We start from the raw sequence: 13,361 nt of genomic DNA on the forward strand, positions 1-13,361 counted from the left end.
CAATTTGAGCAGTTATGGGATTAACGAGTTAAACCAATCGACATCTCAGAATGGACGCTATAGGTTTAATTAGAGGGATAACTTACGTCGTTCGGTATGAAGGAACAAAACAATTCGGTACGGAAGCGCATTATGACAAACACCATATACCGTGAAAGGATCAGTAATCATATGTGCAAATGAAGGTATGATGAATACTTGCCATTTCGGGCAGCACAATCTCGCAACACCATCCATCTTGTTGCACCACCCCTTGTCGATTTCACCCTGTGTACAGATGATTGAATGGCAATTGCAGCCTAAAATAAAGATTAATGCCGTGAACGCTTGTGTTAATATTATTATGGACTTTATCTGAATATACATTTTTGTTAAATTCCGTAGAACAGGAAGGGTAAATTGTGACGGTATGATATGGCCCAACTTAGAATGTGTAGTTCATGTTCAATTGCCCAGTTATTCAGAACAAAAATCAAAGTATTAGGTGAAACTCGTGCACAAAAATGACACCGGAGCCAACATATTTAATGGTATTAAATTGAATAAATATGTACATTAATTATTTTTACCACCGATGATACAATACAATATGCCTTATTTGCAAAACAAATTGCCACAAACCACTTCGAAAGAATGTCGCGCGTCTTGTTTAATGTCGTGTGTCGTGTACCATGGGCTAATGTCGACAATCGACAATTGCCCGATATTTGCGCGATAAAATAACGCCCGTACTTTAAAATGCCGCATGTATTGTGCGTCGCTTTGAATGGTGCCTGTCGCCGTGCGAGGTCGACACCTAACAATCAAAGCTACGACATGACTTGCGATATTTTACAACGATAACCGACACTTTAAGCCGACACTCAATTGTTGATGCTGCTTTTCATGACAAATATAATCAATACACATATAGTTCAACAATAAAATGTTCAGATGTCATGCGTACTTGCAATTAATAACGATCCGGATGGTCATAGATGGTAATTGGATTGTTCAACAAGCAAAGACATAATAAATTTTTGTGTTTAACTTAATTGATTTTTCATTAAAATGTAACTTGTAAATAAGCATGCACTTTACCAGGCTTTTGAAACTTTCATCAATGTCTGTTGTAAAAGCCAACACTATAGAACCATGCAATTTACCTAGCTAAGTATTATTAAGGCTCCTTAATTGTATTAAGAGGAAAGATTAACAAGCCCGCCGCCCCTTTCGGGGGCCTCGTGTGGTCTTATCAGTCACGAGATAATTAATTACTGGCTTGACCGACTGAATCTGTTTGGCAGTTTGCGCGCAATTTCAAGGATACTTTGTTTTACTTTTTGCTGCTCCTTTGTGTCTTTACGCTTCTATCAGTTTTTAACGGATTAAGTGTTTTTACATATATCTTTGGTGTTGAAAGATGGAAAACGAAACTGAAGCCACCAGTGACTTTAATTTTGAAGCGTGGTTTGCAGAACTTTATTTGCCTCGTAAAGTGTCGCAAATCTTACGCTAGGAGGAATTGACATCAAAAGAAACATTGACATTACTAAGCGAAAGCGACCTTAAAGGCTTAGGGTTACTGCTTGGTAGTACGAAGGTGATCCTTCAACACGTCAGAAAATGGCAACAGAGTGAGTGTGTAGCTGCTGCGGGCGAGCAACACACGAAGAAAGAAGTGCGAAACGAGGCGACGCTTGATGGTGCTGGCAAGTTGCTCGACGAACTTCTTACTTTTCCAAACGTAATGCAACTTCATTCATAAGAAAGGCATAGTGATATGCATAATGGGTCGAGCGTTATGGATCCGAGATCAATCCTTACCATAAAGCTCATACAAAAAGGCAGCGCACATAACACAGTTCCTGTCGGAGAAAAGCAAGCGACGGAAGAACAATAAAAGAAAAGAATTCGTTTTGCGCTCAAGCGAGAGCGAAACGATAGTCTTCAAAACAGAAGATGAGCATCCTTCTTTGGGAATTCAAATGGAAGAATGGGGAGCTACGAATATGCGCGTCCTAAACCACCTTCTGACGGTGAATGAAATGGAAAGAAATTGGAATTTTACCTCGCATACACGACCCGAATATTTGAATTTTTCGAATGGAATAGTGTGATGAACTTTGATTATCACTATCGTGAACTCTAAGCCGAACATGGCTTTAAGTGGGGAACATACTCCCCGCACATGGAACTTCAAATGCTAGTTACTAAACGGCCCAAACCGTCAGTTCCGGTCCAAAATCAAGCACCAAAAGAGGACTGCAGACTATTTAAGGCGAAAGGTGCTTGTCCGTTACAAGGACGGTAAGGCTCTACCTTCAAACAACTCTCGCCAAGACGTTCCAAAAAACCAGCAGTCCGACCGTCGACTTTGAAACTCCACGCCTGGGAACAAAATTCGCCGGCGGATTATAAGGGTCGTGAATTTATACTTTCGGGAATCAAGAACGGTTTTCCTATCCTGGACATGGGCAAAATTTTTAAAAATCCAGAGGTGGAAAATTATTCAGAACGGGCCTTATAAGATAGTCGATGAAAAACCGCCCATCATCTCTGCACTTGGAGCCATACGAAAATCTGATACGTCGAAAGTAAGATTAATTCCTGATTGTAGTCAGCCGGCAGGATTTGCAGTGAATGACTGCGGACACAAATATTTTTTAATATCAATCAATAAAAGACGTTATACAGCTAATTACACCTAACTGTTATATAGCTAAATAAAACTATCAGAATGCATATCGCAGCGTGAATATTCATCCCTCTAATACTCAAGCCACAGGTTTAAAATGGCGTTTTGGAAATAATAAAAACTTTAATTACATGGTTAATACAAAACTTCCATTCGAAGCAAAACTGTCCCCTTATATATTTAATACATTGACACAAGCTGTTCGAGTGATTATGGAAAATAGAGGTTTCACAGATATCATTGTGTATTTAGATGACTATTTCAAAGAGCAGACACATACGACAATTGTCAAAAAGCACTTCAGGAACTAATGAAATTGGTCCGCGAATTAGTATTTCAAATTAACTACAATAAAGTGGAAGGACCGTATCAGGAGCTGACATTCTTTGGACCTGTTGTTCTTTCGTTTAAGAAATTATATTTTAAAAAACTCACCACCTTCAATCAACCCCCCGTCAGTAACCTGTGGAAGAGTCAGCAGAGCGACGCAGCCTACAAGCAGGAGCACCAGAACGAGTTTGTTCATGTTTGTAGAGCTGTAATATTAAACCAAAACGAATGACGGGGATATTTACAACGAAGTATTTTATGTACGAAGCGACACGAAGAAACAAAAAGCCTATTCACTATGACAGACAGACAGACAGACAGACAGACAGACAGACAGACAGACAGACAGACAGACAGACAGACAGACAGACAGACAGACAGACAGACAGACAGACAGACAGACAGACAGACAGACAGACAGACAGACAGACAGACAGACAGACAGACAGACAGACAGACAGACAGACAGACAGACAGACAGACAGACAGACAGACAGACAGACAGACAGACAGACAGACAGACAGACAGACAGACAGACAGACAGACAGACAGACAGACAGACAGACAGACAGACAGACAGACAGACAGACAGACAGACAGACAGACAGACAGACAGACAGACAGACAGACAGACAGACAGACAGACAGACAGACAGACAGACAGACAGACAGACAGACAGACAGACAGACAGACAGACAGACAGACAGACAGACAGACAGACAGACAGACAGACTATAAATACAAAAGTACATATTTTCATGCTTAATTACACACATTATTCCCTGTCACGTAACTCGACATAACAAAATAACATTAAATAACAAATAATAGTCATTAAAGAGTACAAATACAAACAATTGATGGTAAGAACACCTAGGTTTTATCAAGCCGGTACTTCTGGGAATACTATTCTATACGTAGAGGTTACGTCACTGTCTTCCAATAAGCCTGTCATTGTGTCACACCGGTCTTTACTGACAATACGTAGTGACGTCACCATCTATGTATAGAATGATAAGCCTGTTACTCCGATCCATGTACGAGACGGCCCACTATGGAACGGCAAAACTGCCTCTATATGAAAGAAACTGATATGTTTGGTTAGTCGGCATTACGTCTAGAGAAGCATGCAATTTTATGCTTTACGTTTAGTCCAGTTTTCATTCTGTTGAATCAAGTGTGTTTTCTCAACGTGTAGCTGTAAAAAGTACACCTTAAATTCTGCAACGTTGTTCTTGGTGTAAGAAAATCAACTTTAATTGTAGCCGTTTACGGCGAACTTGGTAGATAATCCGTTATATATTAACAGACATGTAGGTATGGTAGAATGTTAGTTGAAAATAACTAAACGTGACAATATTATATTAGGATCCATATTGGACGATGGTCTGATTGACATAAATGATAATAAATTGTACTGGTTCGGAAAGGTTATTGATTTACCATCTAAATAAGTATTTAATCATGTGTGGTCTAATAACTCACAAATCAATGAGGCTAATTGTGCTCAAAAAAGAGTTATCGACGAATACTTAAAAGAGTGGGAACGCGATATTAATGATAATATGGTTCTTATTGTATATAAAGCAATAAAACAGCATTTTCGTTTGAATCATATTTAGAAACGATTGTGTCACGGCATTTAAGAACAGCGATTCCGAAATTACGCATCTGTTCACATAACCTGAGAATTCTGACTGGTAGATATGATAGAATGGAAAGAAATTCGAAATAGAAAATGAATTCAATTTTTCGTTGAAATGTTCCAAATTTGTCCAAATTAGAGAAAAACCTCATCAAAACTTATTATAGAGTCAGACTTAGCATGTTCAAAGTTACACAGTTATTAACGACGCAAAAGAAAAGTGAAATGTTCAAGTTCTAAGGCAAGTTAATAACAGAGGCACTAAATATTCGCCTTTATACAAATAGTAATGTATAATTATGTGTTATGTATAACCCAAAAGACTGACACTATGACACGGTATGAAATGCTGTATTTGACCATATTTTGTAACTATGATATGCTGATACAGATGTTGCATACATTTTTTGTACAAATATAATTTGGTACTGTGTTTGCTACCTAAATACTATGTGTTTTAGATTTAAATTGTAGTATTAATATGTGATTGAGATTAAAATTGTGTTAATTTTAGAGCTGCACCGATTCGATACGATTCATCGAAAATCGATTCGAAATGCCTCGATTCGATTACGATACCAAACCTACCAAATTCGATTCGATTCTTTAACATATATACATATATATACATAGATACGTAAAGCTCGCTGTATTCTGCCTATTGATACAGGAAGGTGTAGGTTTTATCTTTGCCTGTAATTACGACGATTGATTGCTTATTACTTTAGTCATCCGATCAATAAGCCCGTTACGGTCTACTTTTGGGAAAATGGTCAAAATGGCTGAACAAGTTGTTACCGACAAATCGAAATTATCAGATGCGCCTAAGAAGCTAAAATCAAAAGTGTGACAGTATTTTGGGTTTCGGGATGGTAACCCTACTGATAAAGCAAAGTTTAAACTGTGCTTCACTGATGTGGCGTACGCTTAGTCCGGCTCAACCACTAATCTAATGCAATATGTCAAACGCAAACATAACGTTGATTTAGCAAGACTAAGAGTAAGACTAAGAGGTCGCACAAGTGCAACTACTCAAGTCGCCAGCCAGAAAAGTAGTTATATTTCTGTTGGAGTTTTGTTTTGTTAAGTTTATTAGAGAATGTGATTTGTCCTACAGGTCACAGGTGATGCTGTCATGGCACAATGGTAGACATGCTTATAGCGGTTTTGGGTAAAAGTATAATAGTGATAATACTACCATTCAACTGACTCCAGATACGTTCTTATGATTATTATTTTTTTATTATTGTGTAATCAACACAATCTTCTAGTCAGAAGTTTTTATATTAAAATTGAGTCCTAATTTGCTTTTCTTTTTTATGTGTTTTATTGAAATCACATTTGAACAGAAATGTTAATTTTGAGGCATACGAGTGAATATATGATAAAACTAGGTGTGAAGATGAATCGTATCGAAAAAATCGGTATCGGAGTGTCTGAAATCGAAATCGAATCGAATCGAGCTGTTGGTGAACCGTTGCAGCTCTAGTTAATTTGTGTTCCTTCGAAATTATAAAAAAATGTTTTATTTTATTGATTACAAAAACAACTTAAAACGGTTCCATACATAGATAGAGGCACTGTTTACATATAAGATTTTTTGTTTAAATATCTGTAACGTTCAGCTATTACCAGATTAAAATATTTCTGCAAAAACCACTAACTATAGTCAGGTATTTTGTATTATCATTTTGTTTAACACTAGAAACTGTAACGTCTAAGTGTAATACAATTATGTTCTGTCATGTATCAACTAAATATATTCATCTTTAATTGACAAATAATTGAATCTTATGATGACTTGAACACATTCCGTGTGTTCTACTCTTTTTACCTATCCGTATAATAAGCACTGCTGAACTTGTTAAATGACGTCATAAAAGAGATATTTCCTGTTAAGAGACAATCGAGTAAAATGTTCCTCATGTTTCCAAACTTATTGGTGCTGGATATTGATTTGAGAGAGCAGTATACTGAAGATTACATCCATTCGAAATAGTGAGTGTTAAAATAATATATAATGAAAATCGGATTTGAAACGTGATTTCATTATTTAAAGCTAAATAACCACAAAGCCAACTGTGTCGTTTTGTGTGCATAGCAACGGGCTTTATTGTAAATACCATTCTACGAATAGAGGTATCTTAACGGCTCTCATGTTAGCCTGTGACTCCTTTTCATGTACGAGAGGCCAAAATTGAAACGCCAAAACTGCATGTTGTTGAAACACCTGATATGTTTTGTTAGCTGGAATTAAGGTGAGTCAAGTCGGCATTTGTATGAGTCAAGTTTACAATATGTTATGTCAAGTTTGATTTACATTGAGACCAGTTTTGGCTTTATTGATTCAAGTTGGTTTTGGGGTTAGTCAAGTTGGAATTGTGTAATGTCAAATCGGCATAATACTAAAACAATTTGACATAAATTGAGTAAAGAAGGCATTATGTTCAATTACTTTGACAGCAAGATAGGTCGAATTGGCAATTTGTTGTGTTCAGTTGACATATGATTGAATATTTGTGTCATTAAAATTAGTGAATATGCTGTAAGGTTTAATTTCATAAGCGGTTCGCTGGGTCAAAAACAAGTTGGCGGAGTTAATATGGCATTATGCTGGCTTAAATTGACATTGGATTGAGTAAAATTGTCATTAAGTTGAGTTATGGTATGTTTTGTAGTATTAACTTTAAGTCAAGTCAGTGTATTTTAAAGTAGCGTTTCAGAAATAAAACATTTGCCAAATACATTTCACTGTTGAAAAGTATAGTTCTTTTGTTCGGTCCATAGAACAAACCAGTTGTTAAGCATTGTTCATCAGTTTACTTCATAAATTGTTGGGTTTAAAACATTGTAGTGCTATACGTTATATTGACCGAAGATTTTAATACCGAAATATTAAATCACACTTCAATGACAAGACGGTTGATTTACCCTAATGCCAATTTAAACCAATTTGATGCCAATTAAAACCATAATTATGTCAACTTGACTCAACCTCATGTCGACTTGACCTAATATCGTGCGAATTTTATCCGAGGTTAAGCAAAATTGACTCAACATAATGCCAACTTGACTAAACCGATAACAAACTTGACAGACAAGAATGCCAACATAACTGTACATAATGCTAATCTGAATCAACCTTATGGCACCTTGACCAAATATTATGATTAATTTATCCAACATAAGGACATTTGACTCAACGTAATGTTTACTTAAATCAACCGCATGTCAACTTTATAGAACAAGATGCCACCTTCACTGAACCGAATTGTTTGTTTAACCAATATTAAATACCAACTTGACTCAACCTAATGACACATTTACTAAATCTTCTATCAACCTGATCCAATATAATGCAAGTTAGACTAAACATAATGATATCTTGACTAAACGCAATGCTGTTTTCACCAAAAGACTCGGTATCATGTTAATATGACCCAACATAATACCTCTTTGACTTAACCTATTGTGATCTTAACTATACATACTGTCATTTTCAGCCTATATTGTGACATATGGGCCAATCATAATGTCAAAATGACTCAGCCTAATGTTTATGTTATGCCAACTTAAACCGTAATGCCATCTTCCCTCAAAATAAAGCAAACATGAATGGCGTTCCATACTTAAGGGCCGACTGTGAGTGGCTAGATATGTATTCTGATTGTATCCTGCTTAAAAAGTACTAACCCGAAACAATACAAACAGTTGTCTGATGAAATCTGAGATCAATTTGAGCAGTTATGGGATTAACGAGTTAAACCAATCGACATCTCAGAATGGACGCTATAGGTTTAATTAGAGGGATAACTTACGTCGTTCGGTATGAAGGAACAAAACAATTCGGTACGGAAGCGCATTATGACAAACACCATATACCGTGAAAGGATCAGTAATCATATGTGCAAATGAAGGTATGATGAATACTTGCCATTTCGGGCAGCACAATCTCGCAACACCATCCATCTTGTTGCACCACCCCTTGTCGATTTCACCCTGTGTACAGATGATTGAATGGCAATTGCAGCCTAAAATAAAGATTAATGCCGTGAACGCTTGTGTTAATATTATTATGGACTTTATCTGAATATACATTTTTGTTAAATTCCGTAGAACAGGAAGGGTAAATTGTGACGGTATGATATGGCCCAACTTAGAATGTGTAGTTCATGTTCAATTGCCCAGTTATTCAGAACAAAAATCAAAGTATTAGGTGAAACTCGTGCACAAAAATGACACCGGAGCCAACATATTTAATGGTATTAAATTGAATAAATATGTACATTAATTATTTTTACCACCGATGATACAATACAATATGCCTTATTTGCAAAACAAATTGCCACAAACCACTTCGAAAGAATGTCGCGCGTCTTGTTTAATGTCGTGTGTCGTGTACCATGGGCTAATGTCGACAATCGACAATTGCCCGATATTTGCGCGATAAAATAACGCTCGTACTTTAAAATGCCGCATGTATTGTGCGTCGCTTTGAATGGTGCCTGTCGCCGTGCGAGGTCGACACCTAACAATCAAAGCTACGACATGACTTGCGATATTTTACAACGATAACCGACACTTTAAGCCGACACTCAATTGTTGATGCTGCTTTTCATGACAAATATAATCAATACACATATAGTTCAACAATAAAATGTTCAGATGTCATGCGTACTTGCAATTAATAACGATCCGGATGGTCATAGATGGTAATTGGATTGTTCAACAAGCAAAGACATAATAAATTTTTGTGTTTAACTTAATTGATTTTTCATTAAAATGTAACTTGTAAATAAGCATGCACTTTACCAGGCTTTTGAAACTTTCATCAATGTCTGTTGTAAAAGCCAACACTATAGAACCATGCAATTTACCTAGCTAAGTATTATTAAGGCTCCTTAATTGTATTAAGAGGAAAGATTAACAAGCCCGCCGCCCCTTTCGGGGGCCTCGTGTGGTCTTATCAGTCACGAGATAATTAATTACTGGCTTGACCGACTGAATCTGTTTGGCAGTTTGCGCGCAATTTCAAGGATACTTTGTTTTACTTTTTGCTGCTCCTTTGTGTCTTTACGCTTCTATCAGTTTTTAACGGATTAAGTGTTTTTACATATATCTTTGGTGTTGAAAGATGGAAAACGAAACTGAAGCCACCAGTGACTTTAATTTTGAAGCGTGGTTTGCAGAACTTTATTTGCCTCGTAAAGTGTCGCAAATCTTACGCTAGGAGGAATTGACATCAAAAGAAACATTGACATTACTAAGCGAAAGCGACCTTAAAGGCTTAGGGTTACTGCTTGGTAGTACGAAGGTGATCCTTCAACACGTCAGAAAATGGCAACAGAGTGAGTGTGTAGCTGCTGCGGGCGAGCAACACACGAAGAAAGAAGTGCGAAACGAGGCGACGCTTGATGGTGCTGGCAAGTTGCTCGACGAACTTCTTACTTTTCCAAACGTAATGCAACTTCATTCATAAGAAAGGCATAGTGATATGCATAATGGGTCGAGCGTTATGGATCCGAGATCAATCCTTACCATAAAGCTCATACAAAAAGGCAGCGCACATAACACAGTTCCTGTCGGAGAAAAGCAAGCGACGGAAGAACAATAAAAGAAAAGAATTCGTTTTGCGCTCAAGCGAGAGCGAAACGATAGTCTTCAAAACAGAAGATGAGCATCCTTCTTTGGGAATTCAAATGGAAGAATGGGGAGCTACGAATATGCGCGTCCTAAACCACCTTCTGACGGTGAATGAAATGGAAAGAAATTGGAATTTTACCTCGCATACACGACCCGAATATTTGAATTCTTCGAATGGAATAGTGTGATGAACTTTGATTATCACTATCGTGAACTCTAAGCCGAACATGGCTTTAAGTGGGGAACATACTCCCCGCACATGGAACTTCAAATGCTAGTTACTAAACGGCCCAAACCGTCAGTTCCGGTCCAAAATCAAGCACCAAAAGAGGACTGCAGACTATTTAAGGCGAAAGGTGCTTGTCCGTTACAAGGACGGTAAGGCTCTACCTTCAAACAACTCTCGCCAAGACGTTCCAAAAAACCAGCAGTCCGACCGTCGACTTTGAAACTCCACGCCTGGGAACAAAATTCGCCGGCGGATTATAAGGGTCGTGAATTTATACTTTCGGGAATCAAGAACGGTTTTCCTATCCTGGACATGGGCAAAATTTTTAAAAATCCAGAGGTGGAAAATTATTCAGAACGGGCCTTATAAGATAGTCGATGAAAAACCGCCCATCATCTCTGCACTTGGAGCCATACGAAAATCTGATACGTCGAAAGTAAGATTAATTCCTGATTGTAGTCAGCCGGCAGGATTTGCAGTGAATGACTGCGGACACAAATATTTTTTAATATCAATCAATAAAAGACGTTATACAGCTAATTACACCTAACTGTTATATAGCTAAATAAAACTATCAGAATGCATATCGCAGCGTGAATATTCATCCCTCTAATACTCAAGCCACAGGTTTAAAATGGCGTTTTGGAAATAATAAAAACTTTAATTACATGGTTAATACAAAACTTCCATTCGAAGCAAAACTGTCCCCTTATATATTTAATACATTGACACAAGCTGTTCGAGTGATTATGGAAAATAGAGGTTTCACAGATATCATTGTGTATTTAGATGACTATTTCAAAGAGCAGACACATACGACAATTGTCAAAAAGCACTTCAGGAACTAATGAAATTGGTCCGCGAATTAGTATTTCAAATTAACTACAATAAAGTGGAAGGACCGTATCAGGAGCTGACATTCTTTGGACCTGTTGTTCTTTCGTTTAAGAAATTATATTTTAAAAAACTCACCACCTTCAATCAACCCCCCGTCAGTAACCTGTGGAAGAGTCAGCAGAGCGACGCAGCCTACAAGCAGGAGCACCAGAACGAGTTTGTTCATGTTTGTAGAGCTGTAATATTAAACCAAAACGAATGACGGGGATATTTACAACGAAGTATTTTATGTACGAAGCGACACGAAGAAACAAAAAAGCCTATTCACTATGACAGACAGACAGACAGACAGACAGACAGACAGACAGACAGACAGACAGACAGACAGACAGACAGAAGACAGACAGACAGACAGACAGACAGACAGACAGACAGACAGACAGACAGACAGACAGACAGACAGACAGACAGACAGACAGACAGACAGACAGACAGACAGACAGACAGACAGACAGACAGACAGACAGACAGACAGACAGACAGACAGACAGACAGACAGACAGACAGACAGACAGACAGACAGACAGACAGACAACAGACAGACAGACAGACAGACAGACAGACAGACGACAGACAGACAGACAGACCAGACAGACAGACAGACAGACAGACAGACAGACAGACAGACGACAGACAGACAGACAGACTATAAATACAAAAGTACATATTTTCATGCTTAATTACACACATTATTCCCTGTCACGTAACTCGACATAACAAATAACATTAAATAACAAATAATAGTCATTAAAGAGTACAAATACAAACAATTGATGGTAAGAACACCTAGGTTTTATCAAGCCGGTACTTCTGGGAATACTGTTCTATACGTAGAGGTTACGTCACTGTCTTCCAATAAGCCTGTCATTGTGTCACACCGGTCTTTACTGACAATACGTAGTGACGTCACCATCTATGTATAGAATGATAAGCCTGTTACTCCGATCCATGTACGAGACGGCCCACTATGGAACGGCAAAACTGCCTCTATATGAAAGAAACTGATATGTTTGGTTAGTCGGCATTACGTCTAGAGAAGCATGCAATTTTATGCTTTACGTTTAGTCCAGTTTTCATTCTGTTGAATCAAGTGTGTTTTCTCAACGTGTAGCTGTAAAAAGTACACCTTAAATTCTGCAACGTTGTTCTTGGTGTAAGAAAATCAACTTTAATTGTAGCCGTTTACGGCGAACTTGGTAGATAATCCGTTATATATTAACAGACATGTAGGTATGGTAGAATGTTAGTTGAAAATAACTAAACGTGACAATATTATATTAGGATCCATATTGGACGATGGTCTGATTGACATAAATGATAATAAATTGTACTGGTTCGGAAAGGTTATTGATTTACCATCTAAATAAGTATTTAATCATGTGTGGTCTAATAACTCACAAATCAATGAGGCTAATTGTGCTCAAAAAAGAGTTATCGACGAATACTTAAAAGAGTGGGAACGCGATATTAATGATAATATGGTTCTTATTGTATATAAAGCAATAAAACAGCATTTTCGTTTGAATCATATTTAGAAACGATTGTGTCACGGCATTTAAGAACAGCGATTCCGAAATTACGCATCTGTTCACATAACCTGAGAATTCCGACTGGTAGATATGATAGAATGGAAAGAAATTCGAAATAGAAAATGAATTCAATTTTTCGTTGAAATGTTCCAAATTTGTCCAAATTAGAGAAAAACCTCATCAAAACTTATTATAGAGTCAGACTTAGCATGTTCAAAGTTACACAGTTATTAACGACGCAAAAGAAAAGTGAAATGTTCAAGTTCTAAGGCAAGTTAATAACAGAGGCACTAAATATTCGCCTTTATACAAATAGTAATGTATAATTATGTGTTATGTATAACCCAAAAGACTGACACTATGACACGGTATGAAATGCTGTATTTGACCATATTTTGTAACTATGATA

At 37.3% G+C, this 13,361-nt stretch overlaps 1 long non-coding RNA gene across 3 annotated transcripts in view; it reads right to left on the reverse strand.

Moving 5' to 3' along the window:
• Positions 1-202: 202 nt before the first annotated feature.
• LOC127867117 (uncharacterized) overlaps positions 203-13,361 on the reverse strand; it is a 45,367-nt gene continuing 32,208 nt past the window's right edge. Inside the window, exons 2-3 of one of the 3 annotated variants that reach the window (XR_008043295.1) lie at positions 3,113-3,213; positions 203-299 (exon numbers count right to left, since the gene is read on the reverse strand). This is a non-coding gene — a long non-coding RNA (uncharacterized LOC127867117). Of the gene's footprint in view, positions 300-3,112; positions 3,214-8,588; positions 8,686-11,498; positions 11,600-13,361 lie in introns of those variants that run through there. The other 2 variants (XR_008043287.1, XR_008043302.1) reach the window with 2 other exon arrangements.

This window comes from Dreissena polymorpha, chromosome 1 (genome assembly GCF_020536995.1).
Source record: "Dreissena polymorpha isolate Duluth1 chromosome 1, UMN_Dpol_1.0, whole genome shotgun sequence".
NCBI classification, from domain to species: Eukaryota; Metazoa; Mollusca; class Bivalvia; order Myida; family Dreissenidae; genus Dreissena; species Dreissena polymorpha.